The sequence below is a fragment of the Grammomys surdaster genome, unplaced genomic scaffold (assembly GCF_004785775.1).
Source record: "Grammomys surdaster isolate TR1022 unplaced genomic scaffold, NIH_TR_1.0 135, whole genome shotgun sequence".
Taxonomy (NCBI): Eukaryota; Metazoa; Chordata; class Mammalia; order Rodentia; family Muridae; genus Grammomys; species Grammomys surdaster.
Window position 1 is genome coordinate 1,860,118 of NW_021604593.1, and position 19,121 is coordinate 1,879,238.

Consider the following 19,121-nt stretch of genomic DNA (forward strand, 5'->3'; position numbering starts at 1 on the left):
TCTCTCTCTCTCTCTCTCTCTCTCTCTCTCTCTCTCTCTCTCTCTCTGTGTGTGTGTGTGTGTGTGTGTGTGTGTGTGTGTGTGTGTGTGATCTCAGTCTATGTAGGCCAGAAGTCTAGGTATTGGTTAGCTAAGGACCTCATATTCTGAAACCAAGGACTCAGCCAGGCTCTGTTCCCCTTTGGAGGCTCTGGGGTAAAATCTGCTTCCAATCTTTATTCAGGTGGTTGCCAGTTTGTCTTTGCAACCAATTCCTAGAAGTCAGATCCTGGGTTACAAGGTAAACACAGAGTTTCATCACATGTCCTTGAATTCCCCACTGTGAGGTATACCTGTTTATATCCTAAGTACCTGTGTATACAGGTGGCCATTTCTGAAGTATTACCCATATAGCAGATAGAGGTAAGAAGGGCTTACCCCATTGTAGTCTCATTTTACCATCACGTTCTTAAAGGGCCATATTAGTGGTTGTCTCACTGCTCTGACAGAGCATCTGACAGAAGCAGCTGAAGGAAGGAGGAGACAGTAAACTTGGCCAACAGTCCCAGTTGCTATACTTTCCCCACCAAGATGACTGGAGCTGGAGGCAGCTAATTGCATGGTGTCCACTCTCAGGAAGCAGAGTAAGGAATGCTTGTGTTCAGCTTACTAAGACTGCATCCCACAGAAAGGCGCCCTCTATAGTTGGCATGCTTTCCTGCCTCATTAGACCTACTGCCCAGAGGCTTGTCTCTTAGTAATTCTAGATCCTGTTAAGGTCATTATCAATATTAACACTCACAAAGACATACTATTTCTCTTTCTGTGAAATGCCTATTCATGTCCAGTTGCCTTAAGTTAAAAATGTCAGCTATTAATTTTATCGATGTTATTAAATACTTCACCCGGTTTGTCATTTGTCTTTGTTTTTGCTTATGATATTTTCCCAAAGATCTTTCTTTTTTTAAATTTTGTGTGTAAGCAAATTTGTTTTTAATTACTTTTGGATTTCAAATCATAATTAGTAAAACTAAACATATTCCCATGTAGTAGAGCAGTTCACTTATGTTTTTTTTTTCTGGTTTTATTATTCATACTTAAAAACCTGATTTGTCTTGGTTTTCTTTTGCTGTACAAACATAAAGAATGGAATAAAAGTTGCCTTTTTTAGTATGACAGTGAAGTTATTCCAACACTGCTTATTAGAAATTAGATCAGTACAGCTGGGTGGTAGTGGTGACATACACTTTTAATCCTAGCGGAGGCAGAGGCACTGAGATTTCTGAGTTTGAGGTCAGCCTGGTCTACAGAGTGAGTTCTAGGACAGCTAGGGATACACAGAGAAAACCTGTCTTAGAAGGAGAAGGAGAACGAGAAGGAGGAGGAGAAGAAAGGAGGAAGGAGGGAGAAGAGGAAGGAGGGAGAAGGGGAAGGAGGGAGAAGGAGAGAGGAGGAAGGAGGAGGGAGAAGAGGAAGGAGGAGGAAGGAGAAGGAAGGAGAAGGAGGGAGAAGGAGGAGAAGGAGGGAGAAGGAGGAGGATGGAGAAGAGGAAGGAGGAGAAAGGAAGAGGGAGAAGGAGGAGGAAGGAGAAGGAGGAGGAGGGAGGAGGAGGGAGGAGGAGGGAGAAGGAGGGAGAAGGAGGAGGGAAAAGAGGAAGGAGGAGGAAGAAGGAAGGAGGAGGAGGAGGAGAAGGAGAAGGAGAAGAAAAGAGGAGAAGGAGAAGAAAGAAAAGAGGAGAAGGAGGAAGAGGAGGAAGAGGAGGAGGAAGAAGAAAGATGGAGGGAGGAGGAGACAAGGATGACGACTGATCAGCACTGGAAGAATAGCTCTGTGGTTTGAATACTTGCATCCAAACATGAGGCTGGGAATTCAGATCCCAGAACCATCTGATTAGTAAGCAGACATCCTTAACATGCCTAGTTTTATTGCTGTGCCGTGGTGGTGGTGGTGGTCTGTGTGTAGATGGGATTTGCAGATTTGATTAACATCAAAGAGAGCCAAGTATGACTTTTAGGAAATTTCAGCTCTCAAAGGTTAGGTAGAAAATGATACACTGGCAGTGGAACCTGGCTAGTAACAGGTGTCACAGTAGTGCTGCCCTGAGGTGTGCAGTGCAGAAGCTGGGGCAGATCCCTTCTAGGCTGAGATTCTGCTCTCTGTGTTAGGGGCCCTCTGAAGTCTCTTGAAGTGACAGTGAGAAGCCTCAGTGGCTGTCCTGGGGTATTGGATAGAGTGGCCTGGGTCTAGGTGGGTGGTAGGTATAAGAGGAATGAAGGAAAGTAAGAAAAGGTGCTCCTTAGAAGGGCCCATGGTTGGTTTCCTTTGTCTTTTTTTTTTAAGTTAAGATGGAGTACTTATAACAAAATCAACTTATAACAAAACCAAATGTTTTGATGGCATTTAGTATGTAAACATAGTGGCCTGTTGCCTCTAACATTTTCATTATCACGAAGGAAAATTCCATACCTGTTGCACAGTTACTCCCATTCTAACCAGCCCACCCCCTTTCTGTCTTTATGACTTATTGGTTGGTTATTTCATATGTTATTTGGAGTCACATTTGACTTTCTGTTATCTGGCTTATTTCATTTATATTTTTAAAACTCATCCATGATACAGCATAAATCAATATTTTGTTCATTTTATGCTTAATAATATTCTACTCTATGGATATACCATTATATGAAGAAACTTATGTGTCCATTTACCTGCTAATGGACTCTGCATAACCTTTTGTTTTAATGGCAAGAAGAACTGGAGACCACATATAAATGCTGATAGAAATACTCTAGTACTTAAAGCCAGGCACAAGACTGAGGAGAGAGGATAGGTAGGAAAGGTTCTTAGAAACTTAGGCTACATTCATTTGAAAGCAGAAAGCTGAGAAGACTCTGTTTGCTACTTTCTATCAGCTCTATGTACAGAAGACCAGGCCTCTGTTCAGTGCCTCTCAGTGTTCTTTAGAGTCAGAGGTTCTACAGAAAGGCAAGGACTATAAAGTAGTGAGTGAGTAGTGTGTGCTAACTGGAAGACATGGCCGTAACTGGTGAGTGGTACTTGATGCTCTCACTGTCTTGGCCCACTCTTTATTTCAGTTTGGAATGTTTTAGTCCTGCTTATACTGCATGGACAAGAAGGGATGTTTACTGTGGCTTCTACCTTCTTCCATGATGTTTCCATCATACCAGAGCTTAGAGATCTTCATTAATCAGAACCACAGCATATACCTGGTTCTCAAGTTTAAATAGTATCCTGTATTTGGGGGTTGGGTTCTTCCAAAGTAGACGGTGGATTGCCATGTAATTACAAAGGATTAACCCCTTCGAAAAAAGGAGAAAGAGCAGGATTGAACAAAATCAGACTTGATGTAAGTCTGAATCCCTGCCCATCCCACTGAGATAATCTGTAGTACATATTGTCATTCAGATTACCTACACCAAAATGTCACCAAATGGTATTAGGTTTTTATACCCATTTCTGGATTAGTCACCAATTATTACTTTGCTCAGAAGGTTAAGACCCTGTGCAAAGTAGCTTTCTATAGTTGAGGCAGACAAAGTAACTGGTATAAATCTTCCCTTGAAAAGGGGCCTCTGGATACATCTGCTATGGTAGCAGCAGTATAGTTGGGAGCCCAGCTGGAGTGCCTGGGGTTGGGACCCATGGAAAGTAGATTTCAGAAGGGTTCTTTCCTTCACTACCTCTGAAGTTGCTCTTAGAAAACGAGCTAATAGGAGCGAGCTGGTGCAGAAGTTACACTGGTTCTCAGGTAGACTGAGTTGAGCCATTGCATGTGAGCATAGGGGCATGTGTTCCCATGGGGAATGAAATCTCCCTTATTAGAAAGGCTTTATTCTTAGCCAATCAACTGTCCAGCCTTAAAGTTTGAAAATGTTTCATGATGTTTTTGATTTCACTGTTCTTTGTCACATACATGGCAGAAAAGAAAGGGCACCTAGTCAGCAGTCAGCAAATATTTGCTGAATGAGTCAATGAAAGGACCATTGTGGGAAGAGCAGCAGCAGGAAGCGAGGGTCAGGTTCTGTGTCAGCTTTTCAGAGCAGCCTGCTCTTTTGCAGTAGCAGCTCAACAGGAATTTTAATAATTGCTCAACACAGAAAACGGAGGATGATGGATAGAACAGGGAGCAGAGACAGCATTCCAGGGTGGGGTGGAGCTACTCCAGTTACAGTAGCCATGGGTACCAACTGCCTCAGCTGGCTTGGAGGAGGGGAGAGTGTGAGTTTGGCAGTGGATGGCGGGACTCCTGTCACATGTAGCTGGGCAATGGAGGGTGTGGACTGTTAACATTCCCTGTGTATATTCTTTCTCTCTATTATTTGAGATTTCTCTCTTTTGTCTACTTTCTGCTGTCTTGAGAACTGTCAGAGACCTGGTTGTTTCTTGTGGTTTGCCCTTGTCAGCTTTCTTACAAAGCCTCAGGACCCTACCTCCCATTCTCTCCCTCAGTAGGCCTTAAAACAGTGTAACTGATTTCTCCCTCTGGTCCATTGATTGTTACTCCCTACTCCCCCACCCTCCACCTACCACCTTTGCCAATTCCTAGCACTTGTTTTTCCTATCTGTTAGGTCTGTAACCATCAGCCATTGTCTTGGTTCTTATTTTGTGTCAGTGTCTCTTTGGTCTTCCCCACACAGCAGTGGCCTCATGGTGCCGTTCATTTCCAAGACATATTGCCAGCCTCCTTCACTTCCTCAACTTGCTGAAACTGTGGAGAACGTATCAGGACCAAGGGATAATGTTGAACTAGGAAGGGAAAAATGGCTATTGGATGGGAGTTTGAGGTTTTAGATGGTATCGTTATCTAATCACTTCAGTTATTGAGGCTGGAAGATTGGAGAAAAAAGAACAATTATAGGGTTTTTTGTAACTCTTATTTATGAGCTTGGTGCATGTGTAGGTACATTTATGCTTGTGTATTGATACATGTCCTTGCTCTGTAGCAAGGCCTGGAATTCAATATGGAGCCTAGGCTGGCCTTCAACAACTCTTCCTGCTTTAGCCCCTGGGATTACAGGCATGAGCCAGTGTTCCTAGCCAGTATGTAGTTGCATCTTCATGTTGCTTCTCAGACATCCATTTTTATCTCTTTCCTGATACCTTGTCCTCATCCTTCTTTTTAGGTGTAGTCATATATCAAGGTTGTTGTGAATATTGTCTCTTCTCTACTTTCTGCCCTGGGACCTTCTGATACCAGCCCTCTTTGACACGTAGATGACTCCCAAACTTGTGTTTCCTGCCCCTGTCTTAGCCTCTGGATTCCAGTCCATATTTTTGTGGATGTGTGTGTGTGTGTGTGCATACGTGCGCGCCTGCTGCGTTGATACTATAGATAGCCTTATAAAGCAAATATGATAATTTCCCCCTAGACTCGATCCTGTTTAATTATGGCATCACCATTTTCCCAGGTACCTCACTTTGAATTTTCTGTGTGTTCCTCCTCCTCTCCTCCATGTTCTCAGTCTCACCAGTCACCTTGTTCTGCCATGTCCCATCTCTTACTTTCCCTGCACTGTCTTCTCTTGTCCTATGACTTCTTTCTTAGCTGTGGCAGTAGCGCCTGAGCACACACATCTCTGCTAATGGGTGCAGCTCACACACTTACCGTTGAACCATTTGTTCTGAGTCCTGTGGTTTCCCACTATCTAGAGAGTTAAGCTGTGGCTTCTCAGCCCCACATCCTTTGTCTCTCCCTTTTCTATAATCCTCTATGCTCATCTATTCTCATTTTATCCATTGCTATGATAAACACTATGACCAAAGGCAACTTAGGGGAGGAGAGAGGTTTTATTCAGCTTACACTTCCAAGTCACGGTCCATTATTGAGGGAGGTTAGGGTAGGAACCTGGAGGCAGCAGTCATGGAGGAATACTGCTTACTGGCTCCCTCTCTCGTGGCTAGCTTTCTTACACAGTCCAGAATGCCTGCCAGAGAAATAGTCCCACCAACAGTGATCCTTCCGCCTCAATCAGTAATCCAGACTGTTCCCCACAGACATGGCCGCAGTCCTATCTGGTCTAGGCAACCCCCCAACTGAGGTTAACTCTCCCAACTTGTGTCATGTTGATGATGAAAACTAAAATCTACCTAGCCCACCATTTCATTCCGTTTTGAGGAGTTCCAGACCTGTTTCTGTTTCCCCTGATTATATCATGGACTGTCCTATACTTGTCTCTCCACTTCTCTCGTAGGTCCTTAGTTTATATAATTTCTACCTGTTAAAAACATATGGCTATGTGTTCTTTGCAGTGGAATGAGTACTGTGACAGTGTGCAGAGGTAGAGAGGTACGTGCTGCCGAAGTGATGCTCAAGGCACGTTGCAGTGGTGCAGCACATCGCCTGACAGTGTGTGATTTCATTCTTGAGGAGATCATTAGCACTGATAAATGTAGATGAGTGCATAAAGATAACATTTCAGAAGACTCTGCTCTGTTAGTGCTTATTCCTGAAGAAAGCTAGTAATCAGCAGATTTTAGGGTGATATTTAATACTTAAAAAATATAATGACTGTCTAGTTTTATAGTAACCAGAAAGATAATGCAAGTAAAACAAGTAGGGTTCTCTTTCCTAGGTCCTCGTGGTGGCAGGCACTCTTGCTTGTGTCCTCCCACCGTATGCCCCTCGTATGATGCTCTTCTGGTGTGCTGGCTCCTTTTCATCACTGTTACCAAATCACTAGAGAGGAGCAACTTTTAAAAAGAGCAGGCTCTGCCATTTGGCTTCTTGTGCCCCTGCCAGGCTCTCACACTGGTGCGTGTGGTCAGCACTTCTCTGTAAGAGTTTGTTGAGCATTCTACCATGCCTGGGCATATCCAGGTATTGTGGGACCTTCATGTTCACAAAGTTTAGAGGGTTAAAGGCCACAGCTATGTGATTGACAGAGCTGATTGATGAGCCTTTAGTTCTTATTAGCTTCTTGAATAGGATCACATTTTGATTATGATTGATGAGGATATAATTGGAAACCTTTTGTGAGTTTCTACTGATCTTGAGGAGAATCTGCATCTATATAGCAGCCTAGATGCTGACCTAGTACTAGATTAATTTGATTCAACAGTCCCTTAAGACGAAGCAATTCATGTATAGCTCAATACCTGCAGGGGTGTCAGGAGGAATAAAGCTTCTGGTGTGCTGGTTCTTTTTTATCATTGTTACCAAATAACCAGAGAGAAGCAATTTTAAAGAAGAAGAATTTATTTTGGATTATGGTTTTAGCCAGACATGGTAGGTATAGTGGCCCAGATCTTTATGCTTGGCCAGAGAGAGAGAAGGAAGGGGAAAGGATGAATACAAATGAATGAATGAGTGAGTGAGTGAAAATGAATGTCTATACTAGGTAATGATCTTTTTCTCCTTTTATTTTTATTCCATCCAGGTCCTTGACCTGTGGAATCATTTCATCCACATTCTGGATTGGTCTTCTCTGTAGTTGATCCTCTCAGGAAACACTCACAGAGATATACCACAAAGCAGGTCTCTTATAAAATAAGAAAATGAACATGTGCTTTACTAATATTCTAAGTGTTTCCATCCAATAAAGTTGACAGTCAAGGTTCCCCACTATAAGTCTCTCCTTTGTCAACTGTGCACCTATGTGCATCTCCTTGTAGCATAATTTTATACTCTTGTCTCTCAGTGTAAAGTGTATTCAGTCTGCAATCCAAGAGTCCCATAGTCTTAACAGTTCTCATATTGTTTACACATTCTTTGAGACTCAAGGCGGACTTGACTGTCAGCCTCCGTAAAGTAAAAAAAACAAGTGTATACTCTAAAGACCCAGTGGCAAGGAGATAAGACATTCCTGTTTGAAAAGGGAAAAGCAGAGCTGTAGAAAGGAAAACTGGAACCAAAGCAAGACTGAAAGCCGACAGGGAAACATCAAATACTGGGTCTGATGGGAAACATCAAATACATGACAGATGATGTGAGTTCTCAAGTCTTAGGCAGCTCAACTTTGCCATTTTGGACCAAATGATCTTTCTCTTATGTTGGTTTTACTCATTTCCCACAACTTTCCTTGGAAAAAGTTTTCTCCCAGCATCCCCAGTTTTCTGGGTCTTATGATTGCATTTTCAGTTTTTCTCTTACAGATTCATACAACATCCTCTCCAGGACTTCTGCAAGGATTCTGATGATGTCATACATTACTTGGCAACCCAGATCTTTCTTTGAAATCTGGGTGGAGGTATCCATGACCTTGGAATTCTAACATTTTGCATGCTTGTAAAACCAGCATCACATTGATGATGTTAATGTCTGCTGTCAGTTCAAGAAGTGGCCAGGCCCCCTTTGATGGCAGCTACAGTACTTCTGAGGCTCATGATGGTTGGATGTGAGGAAACACTTCCCTTCATGGGCTTGAGTGAACAGTGTACCCTGAAGCTTTCCTCTTTATTTTTTTTATCTTTTATCTTTTGTCTTTTAAATGAAAATATTTTGGTCAGCATATCTTTTAAAAGTATCTATAAACATATCTGTAAAACTTTTTAAATACAAGTTTAAATGAACAAATATGCCTATTTTAGATATTTACATTGCAAAGTACACCTTAGTCTATTCTCTATTGCTATAATAGAATGCTAGATAAATTATAAATAAAATGGAGCCTTCCTCTTAAAGTAGTCTCCCTCCCTCCCTCCCTCCCTCCCTCCCTCCCTCCCTCCCTCCCTCCTTCCCTCCTTCCCTCCTTCCCTCCCTCCCTGTGTTATGTGTGGTGTGTAGTGTCTGTGTGTGTGCACACGTGTGTAGGTGAGAATAGAGACCAGAGGTAGACTTGAGATGCCTTACACTATCACTCTCCACTTTATCTTTTGAGTCAGAGTCTCTCACTGAACCTGGTACTCATTGGTTGGTTCACTGATAACCACTGAGCCCAGGGATCTGCCAGTCTCTGTCTTCTAGCTCTAGGGTTACAGATTATCCAGCCTTTTACTGTATATCCTAGACTCAAGTCTCCATGTGCACGTGACATACTTTACCATCTGAGCTCTCCCCCTGCCCCGTTAAGCTCTGCTTATAGCAGTCTAGAGCATCTCTAATCTAAGTCCTCAACCTTTTTCTAGTTCATCTTGCAAACTAGTTTCAGACTTTTGTACCACTGCATCTGCAACCATAGCAATGCCTTGTATCTCTTGTTCCAGTTTTCAGTCTTAGTCATTCATTGCTGTGACCAAATACTCAAGAGAAACAACTTATTAACAACAGAGAATATATTTTGGCTCATTGCTTTAGAAGCTTCAGTCATGTCAGGGAGGTCATGATGGAGCAGAATGTCACCTTATAGCTCCAAGGAAGTAGATGTGTGTCGGAGAATGAATATGAATGAGAATGAGACTGTGGTAGCTGGCTTTCTCCTTTTATGCCATCAAATCTTATGGTACTAACAAGATTCAGGGTGAGTCTCCCCATCAGTTAATCTCCTCTATAAACGCCTTTATAGACACAGCCATCTTACTATTAGCCTAAGCACTCTTCCACCCAGTCAAGTTGATAATCAAAATCATGGCATGGTGGCATGTATAAACAAACGAATAAAAAACATCTATTACATGCCAAAAGGACTGAGTTGGTTGGGCCCCATTATTTTACCCATCCCCAATGGTGTTTCTGCTGAAATTCACTAGTATCTCCTTTGTTGAACCTTTGGGACCATTACTGGAGTATAGACTTGACTTTGTATGAAGGACTTGTAGCATATTACATGACTTTCCTGTTTGGACTCAGTCAACTTTCTTGAGGCAGAAGGGGGACAGTATCAGTATAACTAACTGGACTTTGGTTGTTCTTGAGGGACTGTCAGTACCATCCTGTTCTGTCTGGCTCAGACAGAGAGAAAGCAGTAGCAAGTGAAGTCAGACAGATCTAGATAGAGACCCAGTTCTACTAGCCTATTCTAGGCAGTCACCACTGTGGGTTGCAGGATGCAGAATACCTGCTAATTTGGTGTTGGTTTTGTTTATTTTATAATTAATTGTATAACCAAAGAATTCTCATCTGTAAAATGAAATGTGTTTCATAAAATTTCTGTGAAAAATAGCTTAGATATCAGCTCGAGTTTCCAGCACCAAGAAGTACTGAGTAACTACTGTTTTGTTGTTGTTGTTGTTGTTTTGTTTTTTTTTTTCCAAGACAGGGTTTCTCTGTGTAGCCTGGCTGTCCTGGAACTCACTCTGTATGTAGACCAGGCTGGCCTCGAACTCAGAAATCTGCCTGCCTCTGCCACCCAAGTGCTGGGATTAAAGACGTGTGCCACCACTGCCTGGTTGTACTGATTTATTTTTTATTGAGCTTGTACTTTTTACTTCCTAAAAGGTCAGAGGCCTTCTCACTTGCTCTGTACCTACTGGGTTTAAGTGTTAGGCTTGGGCTGACACATTTCTTAGCATGTGTGACCTCTGTCCCATCTGGAGTTGTCTTTTAAGATCCTTGTAGCCACTCCCAGGTCTGTGGGAGCTCCATTTTACAGCAGCACAGGCACCATGTTGTGGGAAGAGTAAGACATGGGCAGGTTACTGAGCATGTTGTCACCTCCCTTTCTCCATTGTTTCTTCTGATTTGTGTGGTTGTCTTGATTTGTGTTGTGTTTTGTCAGCATGTATGTATGTATACCATGTACTTGTCTGGTACCCATGAATACCAGAAGGTGGTGTTGAATCTCTTGGAACTGAAGTTACAGGTGGTCGTGAGCTGGTATGTGGGTGCTAGGATTGAACTAAGGTCTTTACAAAAGTAGCCAGCACTCTTAGTTGCCTGAACCATCTCTCTAGCCACCCCACTCACCATCTTAACTACAGAAAGTAACATTGGCCCTGTCCAGAATTTTTGTTCAGTCCAGATCTGCTTTATTGAAAGAATGGAATAAAACATTCCTTTACTCTCACTATACCTGAGTTACTCTATGCTGGCAGCTTTCTGTTAACAAATTCCTGAGATAGTTACTGTATGCAGGTTTGCTTGGGGTCCTAATTTCAGAGGTTCTAGTCTGTGATAGTTGACTGAATTGTCTGGGGTGTGCACTGAGCACATGGTGATAGAAACACATGTGCAATAAAGGTGGAATAAAGAACCCACTCATTTCATGACTGAGAAATAAGAGAGTAAGTTGGGACCAGTATTCTACAGACATTTCAGGGGCATACTTCTAGGTCCTTCTCTTGTCTTGATGGGACATTGGTTTTTGTTGTTTGTTTGTTTGTTTGTTTAGTGTATGCACATGCTTATTTCTGTCATAGTACACACAGGTGCACATGGAGTCCAGAGGCCCACCTTGGGTGGTGTTCTCTAAATGTTGTCCTTCTCTTTCCTCCCAACCCTCTTCTTTTTGAGTCATCTCAAAAAGTTAGCCTGCAGCTTTCCAATTAGTCTAGGTTAGGCCTATGAGCCACCAGTCTCCGGGTACTGCCTGTCTCTCTGCCTTCCTATTGCTAGGATTACAAGCATGAGTGTCAGTGCCCATGTTTTGTATGTGGATTCTGGGTTATTGAACTCAGATCCTCATGCTTGAGTAGAGGCATTTTCACAGCCCCCTTGTTTCTTGAGATACTGTCTCACTCTTTAGTCCATGCTTGCCTGGAATTGACTGTATTTCTCAGGCTGGCCTTAGACTTGTGGCAGTCCTGCCTCATCCTCCAGAGTATTTTGATTACAGGTGTGAGCCACTATACCTGACTTCCTTCAGTCCTAAAGGTTCCCCTACCTCCCGGTGTCATTACTTTGAGTCTAAGTGTTCGATCATCAGCCTTTCTGGGTACATTGAAGATTAAACTATAGCATCCATTCTTCCCAGCATCCTGTCTCAATTCATTTCACTTTCTTTGGATATATGTCTAGTGTCTCAATCTAGTGAATCATTAGCCCCATATTGTAAAATCAGTGGTTAGTACTGACTGTACTTCTCTGTGAGGCTGCCTTCTAATGAAAAGGCCTTTGAGTCACTTTTAATGATCAGAACATAATAGAGGACTTCTTACATATGTACTAGGTAAGGTAGTTTAAAGTGTAAATGGGACAAAATACCTGATGTAATATGAAGGAAGAAAGGATTTATTTTGGCTCATGAGGTTAGAGGATTTAGTCAATAATCCTTGACTCTATTGATTCTGGGAAAGACAGAATATCTGGACAGAGGAACATGTAGCAGAAGCTACTTTTATGTCCTAGCAGACAGGAAGAAGAGAGGTGGAAAAGGGGTCAGGGACATGATATTACAGCCCCTAAGAACATACCTATCCTGGCCTACTTCTTCAACTTGAGCTCCACTTCCTACAGTTTCCAGAACCTCCCTTAATAGCTAGGGACCAAGTTTTCCTCACATGAGAGGAACACTTCATATCCAAACCATGGAATGGAATTGGAAAAAAATATAACTAACATTTTGGATATATACTGAGTATCCTCATAACTAAGAAAAAAAGGGGAAATAAAATGATAAATTACATAATAATCATCCAATAAACAGTCAATAGATTATTGATTGATGAGAAAGAAGCTTTTTTTTTTCATGGTTCTAGTAATAACTAATCTTAGAGCATTTTTATAACAGACATGAGTTTTGGACAATGCCTTTAACATCAGAAAAATGTTTCAGAAAATTCAGGGATTTATTTTATTTTATTTTATTTTATTTTTGTAATCTGATGCTTTTATAGACCCCTAATAAAATCTCAGGGCATACAAGATAGGATTTTAAAGATTTGTTTCTTAGGGTCACAAATCTACTGAGCATTCCTCTTTTTAAAATTGGAAGTATAGTATCAAATTGCCTTAGCTGATAGTATAATATAGAATTGTTTTAGCTGATAGTATAATATAGAATTGTCTTAGCTGATAGTATAGTACAGAATTGCCTTAGCAGATAGTATAATATAGAATTGCTTTAGCTGATAGTATAATATAGAATTGCCTTAGCAGAATGGATGTAGAGACCTGTCCTTTTGACTATAGTCACTTTGTCAGGTTGATTTTTTTTTGAGGTGGGGACAAAGACTGAATAATAGATTAAGAACAAAAACATGCCAGGTACCTGCCTTTAATCTCAGCTCTAGGGAGGCAGAGACAGGCAGATCTCTCTAAATTCATGGCCAGCCTGGTCTATGGAGTGAGTTCTAGGACAGTCAAGGCTACACAGATAAAACTTGTCTTGAAAAACCAAGAAAAAATTCAAGACAACTTTATCCCCACTCCACAGCTCCTTACATGCAATGGTCAATTTGTCTTCATAATGTATGGAATATGCCAGTGTGAAGAGGAACTCATGTGGATTTTTACATAAATTCTGAGGAAGAAATTAAGAACCAGAGGATGAAGGGGAGTGCTATGAAATACTGTCTTCTGAATGTGCCATGGTCACTGCACTTAAGAGCTCATAGCAGCCATGGTCACCTGCACAAGATCAAGCTAGTCGCATTCCAGCAAGGATAGGGAGGAGGTCCTGAGCCCCACCTCTAGCCGAAGAACTGATAACTATTGGTAACTGATGGCTGCTGGGGAACAGTCAATTTTCTTCTGGTGGTGTGGCCTTTGGTGGCCACACACTGTGCCCATTGGATGACCTCACACCTATGTGCATGTGAGTGCACTAATTGGACTCAGGAAGTTATATGTTTTTAAAAAATGACTTGAAGCCAAGAGGTGAAGAAATGGGAGTGAGTTAGGGAGTAAAGGAGAATTGGGTGGTGGATTCAATCAAGACACATTGTATACATGCATACACTTATCAGAATAAAGTCTTTAAAAATCTAGGTATGGTAGTGTGTATCTGTAACTCCTGCCAGCCCTTGGGAGGTTGATACAAGAGGATCACTACTAGTTCAAGCCAGCTTGGGCTACATAACAAATCCTATCTTGTATAAACACAAAACAAAAATCTAACAATTGGGACTAGGGAGACAGCTCAGCACTTAAGAACTGCTTTTACAGAGGACCCAGGTTTGTGTTCTACCACCCACATCAGGTGGCTCATTACTGTCTGTAACTCTAGTTCCAGCAGATCTGACACCCTCTTCTGGCCTTCATGGGCATCCACACAGAAATGGTATATACAAACTTATGCAGGCACACACATTAAAAAAAAAAAAATCTAAGGACTTGTTGAACTGTTTTCGTTGGCTTGTCTAATGGGTAGTATAGTATTTAACAAGTTTTATGTTTATACATAGTTTCATTTGGAGCAAAAATAAATCATTCACAGCCTCCTGCCAAGTACAACAGTATAGCATCTTCTCTCTCCTCTCACCGAATAGCTTTACCTTTAAACAGACTCACTCAGCCTTCAGTTTCACACACCATTTTGTTTGAGATGGTAACTATACAAATACAGAGTTTGGAGATGTGCTATGAAATGTTGCTTGTGGCTATATGAGAAAAAGTAGAAACCGCAAGTTTTCCCATGCCTTTTGCTTTCGTTTCTTGGGATTATGAAATAGGAGGTGAGGATGATCAGCAGTCGGGGCCAGAGAGGTGGATCAGGGGTTGAGACCATTTTCAGAAGACGTGGGTTCAGGTCCCAACACCCATATCAGGCAGAGGCAGCTCGTCACCCTCTCCTGGCATCCAAGGACACTGCATGTACTCAGGTACACACTTATAAAACAAATCTTTTTTTAAAAATGACATTTATTAGAAAATATTGCCATATTCAGTACTTGTTCCCTAATGAATATGACTCCATCACACATTGGAAATGAGAGAATCACTAGTCTCATATGAAAAGAGTGATTATAAAGTGGTTTTCTTTGTTGGAATCTTTTGGTTTTAGGTAGTCTCGTAAGAAACTATTCATTAGAATATAATTTTTGTGGTGTTCTTTGGCTACTACTGGGCTTGAAGGAGTCCAGGTCAGTCCCTGAGCCCCTCATTAGAAAGTTCTGTGCCTCCATCTCTGAAAGGGTTTTTTGAATTATTTGGGAGGGCAGGGCATTCTGTACTTGGTTTTTATCCATTGTTTATGTTTGCATTCAGTTATACTCAGCCTTCCTTCCTGTTAGATGGCTCCTGGGCATATGTCTGTTGTAGTAACAATTGCCTGGAGGTTGGCATTATTACCTGTATTTGTCCTCAGAAGAGATGTGATTCTACAGGATCACTGGTCTCCTATCTGTCTCCTATGAGAGCTACTGCTCTTACTTACATGTTGGCTTAGAAGCTCTTGAGTTGGAACTCACAGGAGGAGGCACTTGTTCAGTGCTGTAAACCAGTCTCTTAGACTGCAAGGTCCCAGGATTCCACCTTGTGCTTTGCTTCCCAAGAGATCTTTTTCTTATAGCCTCTTTTTATCCCATGTTTCACTGGGTCCTTAGTGTTTCAGTTCTGCAGCTTGTATGAAAAGAAGATTTCTTATACTTTCATATAGTAGTCACTAGTCATGCATGATTATTTTGATTGAAATTAATTGCCACGAAAAAATGTATAATGTAGTCTTTTAAATTTGCTGGTCACATTTCAAATGCTCAATGGCCACATGAGATCAAGGACTACTGTAGTAGGCAGTGTGGCTGTAGCAAGCGCTGTTGAACAGTGCTGGCGTAGAAATTGGATCCCTGAAGCTGATGCCTCACTGATGACTGGTGTGAAACACAGCCTCCGCTCTCTGCACGGAATCTCTTTAAAGTTGCTTGATCATAATCACTTTTTTCTGCTGCTTGGTTTAAAGTCACCAAATATCCTGTAATCTCTGCTACTCAGGAAGCTGAGGCAGGAGGATTGCTTAAGCAACAGCCTACCAACAAAGTGAGAGCTCACTCTAAAACAATTTTTAAAAAAGAGTTGGGAGTGTCAGTTCATGCCTGAGTCCCATCACTCAAGAGGCTGAAGCAGGAGGATTGCCGTGAGTTTTCCTGTGCTGCAGAGTGAATGTGGCCTTATGTAAAAAACAGACAAAACCAAATAAACAATAAAGTTGTAAGTGGTAGCACTGAATGCTTCTGACTAAAGCAACTGGCCTATGCCAGGTTTGCTGCCTGGATTCTGTGTGTGCAGTGTGGTGATAGTCATGCAGGTTGTCATGCAGGTTGTAAAACTGCTCAGCAGAAGAGCCACAGCTAGTCACAAGGCTGCCTCTGTCGGCTGCCTTACCTGCTTCTCTAACTTGCTGTAACAGAGAGGTGTGGGGAAAACTAGTCTGGTGAAAATCTAGAGGCTCATTTAGCAAGTTGCATGGCTTTCAGGCCATATCTTATAAAAACCAAGTTCACAGGCATTCCAAATGTCAAAGAAGTATTGGGAAGCTTTTGTCAGTTATAACTTGGCCTCTTATAAACTTTCATAACTTTTCCCAGGCATGGTGAATTAGCTGAGTATTAGAGACACAAGAATACATAGTAACCCATAGTAACGTAGCAAGCCTAGTATACCCAGAAATTCAAGTGTGGGGTGATGTGGAAAAGCACATTCGCATTGTCCAAGTGACACTGGGTCATGTACTGAATATCCCCATCTCCCAGGTGCCCCTTGCCCCATGTTTAGTTTGTGTAGAGTGAATCAGAAAGAAGGAAGACATTCATAGTCACCATTCCTTACTCTCTGCCTTCACCTCCCCTCAAGGTGGACCACACGATTCTAATGGGGTGTGATTGGTAGGACCTGAGGGGCACTGGGCTCATCAAGCGACTGATCTCTCAGATTCCAGTGTATCTATCTGTGGCTGGCTTGTTACCTCAGGAATAAGGCAGTGCCCACTATTCTGCCTTTGCAGGTCAGGTGCGGTTCATTCATTCTTTGGGAAAATTCCTCTCTCTTTGTGGTAAGATGTCAGCTTCTGAGCTCTGGTGGCATGATGGTCGCTGCCTGGGAAGGCCAAGGATTAAGTAGTAAATTCCTAGAGGGAATGCTTACTAGATAGGGATCAAGGTCTACACAAGAACGGTTTAGGAGGATGAAACTTTGTTAGAGACAGGAACACAGAAAGTATCGAAAAACAGTGTTGAGTAGTCTTAGGGATTGGATAAGAGAAAATTTGGAAGAAAGGGATTGAAATATGTGACAATTATGTTTTTATCATTTTCAAGCTATTTAGAACTAACGAAGGACTTTTGTACATAAAGGTATTGTGTATTAAGTAACAATAAAATCCCAGAAAAATGTAAAATGTAGGAAACACCTTAGAGTATGCAGAAGGAGATGAAGAACTAGAATTAGCCTGGAGGGAAGAATAGCTTTCTTTTCTTCTTTCTGGTGGCTCTTTCATTGCTCATATTGGGTCACAACGGTCTTTGAGTAACTATGACCATTATCATATCAATTGAAAGGAAATTGGTTTCTTAGTCCACTGTGCTGGTCAGTAGTGGATTGGTTATAAATCTGACTCTTTTACATCATGTTTCCAGTTTTTTACTGTCCACCACTTGTCACAAACCCTAAAAACAATACTTCACTCTTGTAAATGGATGTGCTCTGAGGTAGTGTGGTGCAGGAATTGAAGAGATTGATTGTGGGATGGGACAATGTATAAATGACTATCAGTATCAAGTTTTGCTGTTCCCAGGGTCTATATATTCAGCCATTTTAGTGGCTTTCCATGTAATGCATTTGACTTTTAGCTTCTGTTGCTGAAGTAATGGTAACACATTCTGTTTCCCATTGTTTATTTATGGTCTTGTTTTCTACTCTTGCAGAACTTGATATAGGTGGGAAGCTTCAGAAATGTATACATTCCAGAGTAATAGATAACTCTGATTTTGTTACAAGGCAATAATTTAAGTTGGCAGGTTTAGCTGATAACATAAAACACAAGAGAGAAATAGGATCCGTTTATAAATGTCAGCAGAGCCCCTGAGAGTGAGCTGCTGTCTTGGCGCTGACTCCAGGTCTGCTGCTCTATCTGATGTAAAGGGAAGTAAGCGTATGTCTTGGGCAGTCTGGCTGGTCAGGATGAAGTAATGGGACTGTAAACTAGCCACTCCCGTCATGTCACTTTAAGCAGCTTGCAGAAATGAATAACTGAAAATTGGGATTCTCAGAAGGACTTGGGATCTAGATTTTTCTGGTAGGTCATGAGGTTAAGAAAATGGCTTCTAGTGAGTTCTATTGGAAATTTTAATTTTCTAGCTCTCCATGTGCCATTGTGTCTGTTCTGGAAAAATAGAGCCTTAGAATGGGAGAGCTTGTGAAGTTCAGATGCCTGGAAGCTAGGCCCATGTAAGGCCCTGTGGTTTCTGTCACTTTGATGGCCATAGTCATAGACAATGATGAACATGGAATTTTTTTAGTCATTTTCTAAAACTAAAACAGTTCAGCATAGTGGGGCATTGACACACAGGATCACCACCTCCCACACAGCCAATAAATATTCCTGCCTCACCTTGATGTCTATTCCTGTAAACACTCCAGAGTTTATGTGGCATTATCTTACCAGTGTGTTTTATTTTCTGAAACATGCTGTAGCTGATGTCTGAAGAGCTGGGGAAGTGGAGGGAACTGCTTAGGGCATTCAGGAGCAGGTTGGTTTTAGGGAACTAGTTTCAGTATTGTACAGTTAGGACAACACTAAGCACACAGTGGCTTCATGCATCTCAGGCAGCTGCTGCACACTTGGTAACATTTGGGATTATTGCTTACCCTTCATTGGACACTTTGGACTTACAATCCTTTTTTTTTTTTTTAGCTATTTCGTGTTGTAGATTTAATAAAAAGTTTTGGGGGCTGGAAATGATTAGGAGGTCATGCTTATATCCATCTTTCCAAAGGCAAAAGTACGCAGGACTCTGCTAGATTGGTCAGAACACACTACTGTCAGAGGTTTTATGGACAATTCCCATAGACTCTCATTGATGTTTTTTTATTGCTGTTGTTTACTAGGAATGGGTGCTTAGCATTATATTTAGGCCAGAGATGCTTAGCTCTGAAGGCAAGAGAGGATGAAGGGAAGAGTTTTCTATATTTATTTTTTTTATTTTTCTCAGAATTCATGTTTAATAGATACTTTTTTAAAAAAGAAAAAGAAGGAAAAAGAAAAAAAAGAATTAACAGGCTGGTTTCAGTGACTGATATAAGATGACCTGCCTAAAACACAGCTCAGACCAATACCAATAGTGGAAGAAAGGCTAACCATCCCCAGCCTGTAGGAAAGGGTTATCTGGAATCACACCACATCATGTGTTTAAGCATGAGTAGAGTATGAGAGAT

At 41.6% G+C, this 19,121-nt stretch overlaps 1 protein-coding gene across 1 annotated transcript in view; it reads left to right on the forward strand.

The window, feature by feature from the left end:
* Nucleotides 1-19,121, forward strand: part of Sil1 (SIL1 nucleotide exchange factor) — a 229,223-nt gene that overhangs the window by 111,565 nt on the left and 98,537 nt on the right. The gene's annotated exons all lie outside the window — the stretch shown is intronic.